Below are 9,482 nucleotides of genomic sequence, written 5' to 3' on the forward strand. Positions count from 1 at the left end.
CTACATAGCGAGACCCTGGGCTCTCTCTGTCTCTGTCATCGCTCTCTGTTTCTCTCTGTCTCTGTCTCTCTCTGTCTCTGTGTATGTGTGTGTGTTTAAAAGCAATATAAGAGAGAAAGAGTTTATTTGGCTCATAATTCCAGGTTGTAGTATATCAGTGTGAGGAAGTCAAGGTGTTGGGTATGGGAAACAGCTAATCACATTCCACTCACAGTCAAAAGACACCAAAGAAGGCTTCTATTTGCAAAGCTCAGAATCCTGTTTAGGGAATTATACCACCCATAATATGCTGATGATTCCCACCTCAATTAATGTAATCAAGATAGCCTCCCCCCCACAGACATGCTCACAGAAAAACCTAGTTTAGATGATCCCTCCTTGAGACTCTTCCCAGGTGATTCTAGATTGTGTCAAGTTGACAACTAAAACTAACCAAGAAACTTGGGACTTAATTTAATGGTGAAAATATTCTCTGCCATGTTATGGAACACTAATGAAAAAAAATTTCAAAGAACAGAGACTCAAATGTTCACAGATTGGGAGAATTAATATTGACAAGCTGTTGATAACACCACCATCAAAGCAATTTATACATTTGATACAATTCATACCAAAATACAATAAAATAATAATTCCTATAATTTCTCTGGAATCACAAGAGACCCAGAGTGGCCAAAGCAATCCTGAGCAAAAGAAATAAAGCTGGAAGAACCCTAAATCCTGGCTCTAAAGTATACTATAAAGCTCTAGCAACTAAAGCCTAAGAATACCAGCTCACAGACCAAAGAACTGCATCCATAGCCAATTGGTCTTCAACAAAGGTGTCAGAAACAAAGATGGGAGAGAGAGCAGTGTCTTAGTCAGGGTTTCTATTCCTGCACAAACATCATGACCAAGAAGCAAGTTGGGGAGAAAAGGGTTTATTCAGCTTACACTTCCATACTGCTGTTCATCACCAAGGAAGTCAGGACTGGAACTCAAGCAGGTCAGAAAGCAGGAGCTGATGCAGAGGCCGTAGAGAGATGTTCTTTACTGGCTTGCTTCCCCTGGCTTGCTCAGCCTGCTCTCTTATAGGACCAAGACTACCAGCCCAGAGATGGTCCCACTCACAAGGGGCCTCTCCCCCTTGATCACTAATTGAGAAAATGCCTTACAATTGTATCTCATGGAGGCATTTCCTCAACTGAAGTTCCTTTCTCTGTGATAACTCTAGCTGTCTCAAGTTGACACAAAACTAGCCAGTACAATTGACCCCTTGTCAACTTGACACACAAACACATCACTAGTAAGCCTCAACCCTTACATTCTTATTCATCCCCAAGGTCTAAATAACTTTAAACGTCCCACAGTCTTTACATATTCTTAAAATTTCAATCTCTTTAAAATATCCATCTCTTTTAAAATCCAAAGTCTTTTTACAATTAAAAGTCTCTTAACTGTGGGCTCCACTAAAATAGTTTCTTTCTTCAAGAGGGAAAATATCAGGGCACAGTCACAATCAAAAGCAAAAATCAATCTCCAACCATCCAATGTCTGGGATCCAACTCATGATCTTCTGGGCTCCTCCAAGGGATTGGGTCACTTCTCCAGCCATGCCCTTTGTAGCACATGAGTCATCCTCTATGCTCCAGATGCTTATACTCCACTGCTGCTGCTGCTCTTGGTGGTCATCTCATAGTACTGGCATCTCCAAAACACTGCATGACCCCTTCAGTCCTGGGCCGTCAATTGCAATTGAGGCTGCACCTTCACCAATGGCCTTCCATGGCCTCTCACAGTGCTGAGCCTCAGCTGGTCTGTGTGACCCCTTCATGCCTTCAAAACCAGTACCACCTGGGTGACCCTTACACATTACCAAGTCCCACTGCAGCAGGAATACAATCTTGGCTATCTCTGGTACACAGCCTCTTTGTGCTTTCAGAAAACACTTCCCAGAAGATGTCACCTCAACAATGCTGGTCTCTTCTTAGTCACCACTAATTTCTTAGCTCCAGCTAGCCAGCATCAATAGTCCCACTAATGCAAAAGTTTCACTTTAGTAGTTCTGGTATCTTGTTAATTCTTGAAGAATCAGCTGATTCTTCAGCCCCAGCTAACCAGAACCACAGAATCTTCCTAATCAAAATAGCAATGGCCCTGAAAAGAGTCTTTAATTTTCCCTCTGAAATTTCACAAGCCAGACCTCCATCTTCTGCACTGTTTTCAACATTATCTTCCAATCTCCTACACAACATCTGACAGAGCTCTTAACAACAAATGGATCTTCAAGATCAAAGTTTCAAAGTCCTTCCACAGTCCTCCCCAAAACATGGTCAGGTTGTCACAGGAATACCCCACTCCTGGTACCAATTTGTCTTAGTCAGGGTTTCTATTCCTGCACAAACATCATGACCAAGAAGCAAGTTGGGGAGAAAAGGGTTTATTCAGCTTACACTTCCATACTGCTGTTCATCACCAAGGAAGTCAGGACTGGAATTCAAGCAGGTCAGAAAGCAGGAGCTGATGCAGAGGCCGTAGAGGGATGTTCTTTACTGGCTTGCTTCCCCTGGCTTGCTCAGCCTGCTCTCTTATAGGACCAAGACTACCAGCCCAGAGATGGTCCCACTCACAAGGGGTCTTTCCCCCTTGATCACTAATTGAGAAAATGCGTTACAGTTGTATCTCATGGAGGCATTTCCTCAACTGAAGCTCCTTTCTCTGTGATAACTCCAGCTGTGTCAAGTTGACACAAAACTAGCCAGTACAGGCAGTCTCTTCAATAAATGGTGTGAGAACAATAAACACACCCCCTTTTGTTAGTGTATGCAAAAATCAACCCAAAGCCCAAAGAAGACCTAAATGAAAGATGTGCTGTTTTAAGACATTTGTGTAGATGATGGTGGTTTTGAAGGGACTGAGGTAACAGAATAAACTCCATTTTGTACTTAAGACTCCCATTCTAACTTAACTTGCACTTAGAGAGGCATGGCCAATGAAGAGACAAAGACTAACAGGACAGTCCATCTTGTCCTCTAAACTCTATTTTAAGCTGCTGTCATTGGAGTGATATGGCCCCCACCCTGAGATCTGAGAAAAATCCTGAAATGTCAGTAGCAAAATAGACACGGCAGCTACAGCTAGCTGACAACAACAGAATGGGCTAAGAAAGCAAGTCTCCCAGGTCACAATGCCCCTTTTTAGATATGTGGTCTCTGCTTGTGGTCTGAACAAACACTATCAGTTTGAAGGTTAACATTCATTTACCCATTTACCCAATCATGTAACGCCAAGGCTTGAAAGCCCCAGCTTATAAATGTTTCCTATATAAACCCTAAAACCCTGGACCCGAGCCTTCACTTTACTAACCTGTTGTGCAGGGAGAGGGTTTATGACCCAAGCTCAAGCTTGAATAAAGATTCTCATGTGTTTGCACTGGACTTGTGGTTCCTGGTGGTCTCTTTGGGGTTTTTACAATCTGGGCACACCATTTTAATAATATTATTTTATGTAAACTTTTTTTGTTTTTATTTGTTTGTTTTTCTTTTTTCAGAGCTGAGGACCGAACCCAGGACCTTGTGCTTGCTAGGGAAGTGCTCTAACACTGAGCTAAATCCCCAACCCCACCCCACCCCACCCCTTGTTTTTCTTTTTGCCTGCATGTATGTCATGGAACACATTTATGCCTGGTACCCAAGGAGGCACCAGAAGAGAGCATCGGGTCCCCTGGAACTGGAGTTACAGAGTGGAGTGTTGTAAGGCACTATTAGGATTCTGGATATCAAACCCAGGCTCTGGGGAAGAGCTGCCGGTGCTGCTCTCTCCTCTTAGATTACTAGCTCTCTCAAGTTGGCGTAAAACTAGCCACCACAATGGGTTTATGCCAGTTCACTGATTCCCTAAAAACTTTTAGTAGTGTTTTAAATATGAAAGAGCCTTTTTAAAAGGAGAAATTTGTGTAGAAAAGTGGAATGAGGACCTTGGAGAAGGGGCCTATGATAAAACAAAAGAAGTCACCGTAGCAAGGGAGATATGAAATAAGGAAAACCTGAAACAGGGTGAAAATACATAATGACAGGCAGCCAGGCAGTGGTGGCACAAGCCTTTGAACCCAGCACTCAGGAGGCAGAGGCCAAGGGATCTATGTGAGTTCAAGCCCAGCCTGATCTACAGAGTGATCCAGGACAACCAGGACTGCACAGAGAAATCATGACTCAAAAACCAAACCAAACCAAAACAAAACAAAACAGGAAGAAAAAGAAAATACCAGACTGAAAAAAGAACAGGCAGGCACGGTGGCTCACTCACCAGGAGTCAAATACAGAAAAATCCCTTTATAAGTTCAAGGTCACCATGACTACATAGCAAGATCCTGGTTCACCTGTTTGCATCCCCATTAAAAACACATTTAATGATATTGATTGCTTAATGATTGGGCGAAGATATTGTAAATGTGGAGAAAATCGAAAATTAAAAATGTTTCCAAATTTTATGTGTAAAATGTCTATGTATGATAAGTACATATGTTTGCAACGTGAAGGGCAGAGGTCAACATCAGGTTTTGTATTACTTTTTAAATTATCTTTTATTGTTTTTATTACTTTATTACTTTGAGAACAGTTCTTTCAGGTAACATCTTTTTGCCCAGCTTTTTAATGGGTGCTTGGAATGCTATTGCAGACCCTCATGCTTACTCAGCAAGCAGTTTGCTGACTGAGCCATCTCTTTACTCTGATTCCAAGTTTTGAAACTGGGCTTAGTGATTAAGAGTACTTGTGCAGCCAGGCATGGTGGCATATGCCTTTACTCCTGGGGCTTGGGAAGCAGAGGCAGGTGGATCCTGTGAGTTCAAGGCCAGCCTGGTCTATAAATTGAGACCAGGACAGCAGGGCTCTATTACATAGGAAAATTTTGTCTCAAAAACAAAACAAAACAAAACAAAACAAACAAACAAAAGAGTACCTGTGCTCTTGCACAGGTCTTTGGGTTGATTCTAAGCACCCAGATGGTGGCTCACAGCCATCCATAACTCCAGTTCCAAGTAACCCAACAAGCATGCACGTGGTGCACCACATGCATGCCAGCAAAACGTTCAGGTACATAACAAAAAAAATGAAATCTTAAAAAATGCTTAAAGGAAGAGTTGGTGCTTTGAATAGGTATGGTCTCCATAGTCTCAAGTGTTAGAATGCTTGGCCATAGGGAGTGACACTGTTAGGAGGTGTAGCCTTATTGGAATAGGTATGACCTAGTTGGAGAAAGTGTGTCACTGTGGAGGTGGGCTTTGAGGTCTTCTATGGTCAAGCTATGCCCAGAGTGGCACATGATCTCCTTCTGCTACCTTCATATCAAGACGTAGAACTTGCCGTTCCTTCTTCAGCGTCACATCTGCCTGCCTGCCTCCATGCTTTCTCCCAGCCTCAAATGTTTTCCTTTATAAGTGTTGTCTCAGTCATGATGTCTGTTCATAGCGATTAAATGCTAATAAAGACAGCCTCTGCGTGTGTGTGTGTGTGTGTAGGGTAGTGGTGATGGCTGTATATGTCAGAATGTGTGCACAAGTCTGCATGTGAAGGCTGGAGTGAACCTTGGGTTTACTTCTCAAGAGCCATCCCCTTTGCTTTTTGAGATAGGATTTCTCAAGGAACCTGGAGCCAGTTAGGCTAGGCTGGCTGTCTAGCAGGTTCCAGGGGCCAGGAATCAGTCTGTCTCTGGCCCCCTAGTACTTGAATTAAAAGAATAGCAATATATATTGCCACACACCTAGGTGCTTGTTCGTTTCATGGCTTCTGGGGATCAAATTCAGGTCCTTGTACTTTTGAGATAAACACTTAGTGGAAGCCATCTCCTGAGTTCTGAACAGACCTTCAGTAGTGAGTCAGTTCATTTTAATTGGAGCCCATGTGGTTAGGGTACAGCAACAAAGTATACAATAAGAAATGGGTGTGAAGCAGGAGCACAGTTACAGGAGAAAATCTTGTGGAGATGGACTAAGAATGTAGAAGAGTCCTGATGTTATTACCAGAGGAAAAATTTCATGTTACATATAGTCAAGTAAAAAAAAAAAAAAGATTTGAGGAACAACCTTTTATCTCATAGAGACATATGTTAGGCTGTTTTTCTTAGATATTTGCTGTGTGGAAAATTAATCTTCAGTGAAAGTAAAATACATTTATATATAAAAATCTTAGGAACCAATGTAGCTGGGCACGGGAGTGCATTCCTTACACGTAAATGTTTGGAAGCCAGAGACAGACAGATCTCTCTGAGTCCAGGGCCAGCCTGGGTTTCATAGTGAGTTCTTGGCTAGCTAGGCTACATAGTGAGACTGCTATTCATGTTCTTTGCTTTCAGTAAAAGTCTGAAGAGTTTCTGTGGCACTTCATATAATAAAGAAACTAGGAATTAAAAATGTTGAGACTCAACCGAGGAAACTCAAATGGCCAAGAAACACTTAAATGTTCAAATCCTTCGGCATCAGGGAAATGCAAATCAAAATGGCTTTGAGATTCCATCTTACTCCTGTCAGGATGACTAAGATCAAAAACACTAGTGACAGCTCCTGCTGTCAAGGATGTGGAGCCAGTGTCAGCACTCCTCCACTGCTGGTGGGAGTGCAAACTTGAAGAGCCACTTTGGAAATCAATATTGTGGCTAATCGGAAAACTGGGAATTGATCTACCTAAAGACCCAGTTCTACCTCTCTTGGGCATATACTCAAAGGTCACTTCATCCTACCACAAGGACATTTGCTCAGCTCTGTTCTTCAAAGCCTTATTAGTAATAGCCAGAAACTGGAAACAAGCTATGTGTTCCTCAGCCAAAGAATGGGTAAAGACAAAATGGTACATTTACACAGTGGAGTATTATTCAGCAGCTGAAAACAGTGACATGAAATTTGCAGGTAAACTGATAGAACTAGAAAAAAAAATCATTCTGAGTGAGATGACTCAGATGCAGAAAGACAAACATGGTGTGTACTCACAATGACTATTAGCTGTGAAATAAGGGATAATCATATGGCAGTCCACAGACCCAGAGAGGCTAGACAACAAGGAGGGCTTAAGTGGGGATGCAATGATCTCCCAGGGAAGAGCAAATAGAATAGACTTCCAGGAAGGATTGGGGCAGGTATGGAATAGGAGTGATTGGGGTCAGGGAGAAAAGACTGGGAGAAACTGTTGGAATTGAGATGTATTTCAGGGTCAGCTAGAAACCTAGTGCAATGGAAACGCCATAAAATTTATGAGAGTAACTCTAGCAATGCCTCCTAGTGAAGTAGGACATGGACCCTGAGCAGGCCATCTTCTGTAACCCTCAATTGGAGGGTTTTAGGACACCAACCCAGTCACAAAACCTTCAAGCTACAGTTTGTCCTGACGTGAGAGTGTTCTGGGATAAGAGCCTAGCATAGTTGCCATCAGAGAGATTTCATCTAACAACTGATAAAAGCAGATGCAGAGTCCCACGGCCAAACATTCGGCAGAGCTCAGGAGTCCTGCAGATGAGGTGGGAGGAAGGGACTAGAGGCAACAGGGACACCACAAGAACACGATCCGCAGGATCAACTGACCAGGATTCATGGGCACTTACAGAGGTCAGGGAGCCTGTAGGAATCTGACCTAGGTCCTCTGCACATATGTTATGGCTGCGTAGCTTGATGTTTTTGTAGGAATCCCAGCAGTGGAAGCACGGGGATCCCTGACTCTTTTTCCTACTCATGGGGGGAACAATACATACTTTCCTCCTACTGGGTTGCCTTGTCCAGCCTTGATTTGATATGAGCTATGTGCCTGAATTTATTGTAGTTTGTTATGCTGTGTTTGGTTGAAGTCTCTGGAAGGCCTGCTCTTTTCTGAGAGGAGGCAGAGCAGGGGCAGGATGTGTGTGTGTGTGTGTGTGTGTGTGTGTGTGTGTGTGTGTGTGAGAGAGAGAGAGAGAGAGAGAGAGAGAGAGAGAGAGAAGACTGGGGAGGGGAGGGAAACTCTAGTTGAAATGCAATCTATGAGAGAAGAATGAAACTAAAAAATGAGGCTTAAGTTTTTATCAAATTTAATAATGTAGCAGCTATGTGATCATGGTAATTTATGTGATCATGAGACTGCAAAACAGTGAAGTTACTTTATTACAAATGTAAGAGGCTTGTAAAAGGAAGTGACACATCATCAATACTTTAATACATCATCAATTCAAGAGTCAATTTTCTGTCCATGGGATGCTGGGGACTATGTCCAGGGACTTGTGCTTGCTAGGCAACTCTACCACTATCCCAGCTCAGGAGTCAAAAGTTTTATAGTTTCATTGCTGTCTTACAGAATCCTTTTAATTCTTTTAAATTTACATATTGAGGAAGAGAATAAAGATAATCACTAAAGCCATAAAATAGATCCAGTAATGGGATTAATCAGCAAAGCATCAGCAGTTCTAAGTAATTGTTTTAAATCTGTATTAAAATTGATACACAGATCAGCAGTATTGCATTCAGCAGGAAACCATCTAATTCTATCATAATTTCAATAAACCTGAGGCACAGAATTGCTTCCTTTAGTCCTTTGGGTTTATGTTGTATTTTAAAAATCACTAGGACATTCTGAGTCCAAGTAGTATTTAAGTGGAAAGTTGCTTTTATCATCTTGTAAGATGGATAACTGATATTCTGTCTTTTTCAATATTTATTTTTATTTTATGCATGTGAGTGTTTTGTCTGCTATTTCCACCATGTCGGCCCCAGGGATTGTATTCATTTGTCAGGCAGAGCAACAAAGGATTTTACCCATGGAGCCAAATATGTGCATAGAGCTTGAGAAGACTAGAAGGGGACCTTCGATCTGGAACTGGAATTACAGGTCTTTAGCCAATACATGGGTGCTAGGAACCTAACCTGGTTGGTTCTCTGTAAGACCAGCAAGTGCTCTCAACTCCTAAGCCATCTCTTCAGCCCAATATTCTGTCCTCGAACACCTGTCCTTTATGGTAGTCCACTATATAATGTCTACAGCAATCTATAATTGCACTTGGGTCACTTCTAGATAGTCTAAATCTAAATTCTTCCAACCCCAGGGAAACCCTCATCCTTTAGAGCCTCCAGGATCAACACTAGTGCCCACTAGGAGCTGGGGCTCATCAGAAGGATCTCTTTCTGTCTCCTTGTGAGGGTTCTCAGGGAAGCTACTAGAGAAGACTCCCAAACGTGTATTTTTTATAATTATTCAGTTTTTTAAAAAGTGTGTGTGTAGGTGAAAGTCGGTTTTTTCTTTCCATCATGTGGGTTCCAGGGATTAAATTTAGATTGTCAGACTCCGGAACAAGTGCCTTTACACGCTGAGCAGTCTCCCTGACCTGGGGCATGGGCATGTTATTATTATTATTATTATTATTATTATTAAAGTTCCCATGCTTGCTTTGGCAGTACATATACTAAAATTGGAACGATACAGAGATTAAGATGGTCCCTGCTCAAAGATGACAAGCGAACATATTTAAACAACAACAACAACAACAACCCT

The 9,482-nt window shown here is 42.1% G+C and overlaps 1 non-coding gene across 1 annotated transcript; it reads left to right on the forward strand.

Moving 5' to 3' along the window:
- The first annotated feature begins 9,369 nt into the window (after window positions 1-9,369).
- LOC115030936 (U6 spliceosomal RNA) lies at window positions 9,370-9,474 on the forward strand. The gene has a single exon (XR_015047466.1). It is a non-coding gene; the product is annotated as a U6 spliceosomal RNA (small nuclear RNA).
- The last annotated feature ends 8 nt before the right edge of the window (window positions 9,475-9,482 follow it).

This window comes from Mus caroli, unplaced genomic scaffold, assembly GCF_978045245.1.
Source record: "Mus caroli unplaced genomic scaffold, Mus_caroli_1 scaffold_6, whole genome shotgun sequence".
Taxonomy (NCBI): Eukaryota; Metazoa; Chordata; class Mammalia; order Rodentia; family Muridae; genus Mus; species Mus caroli.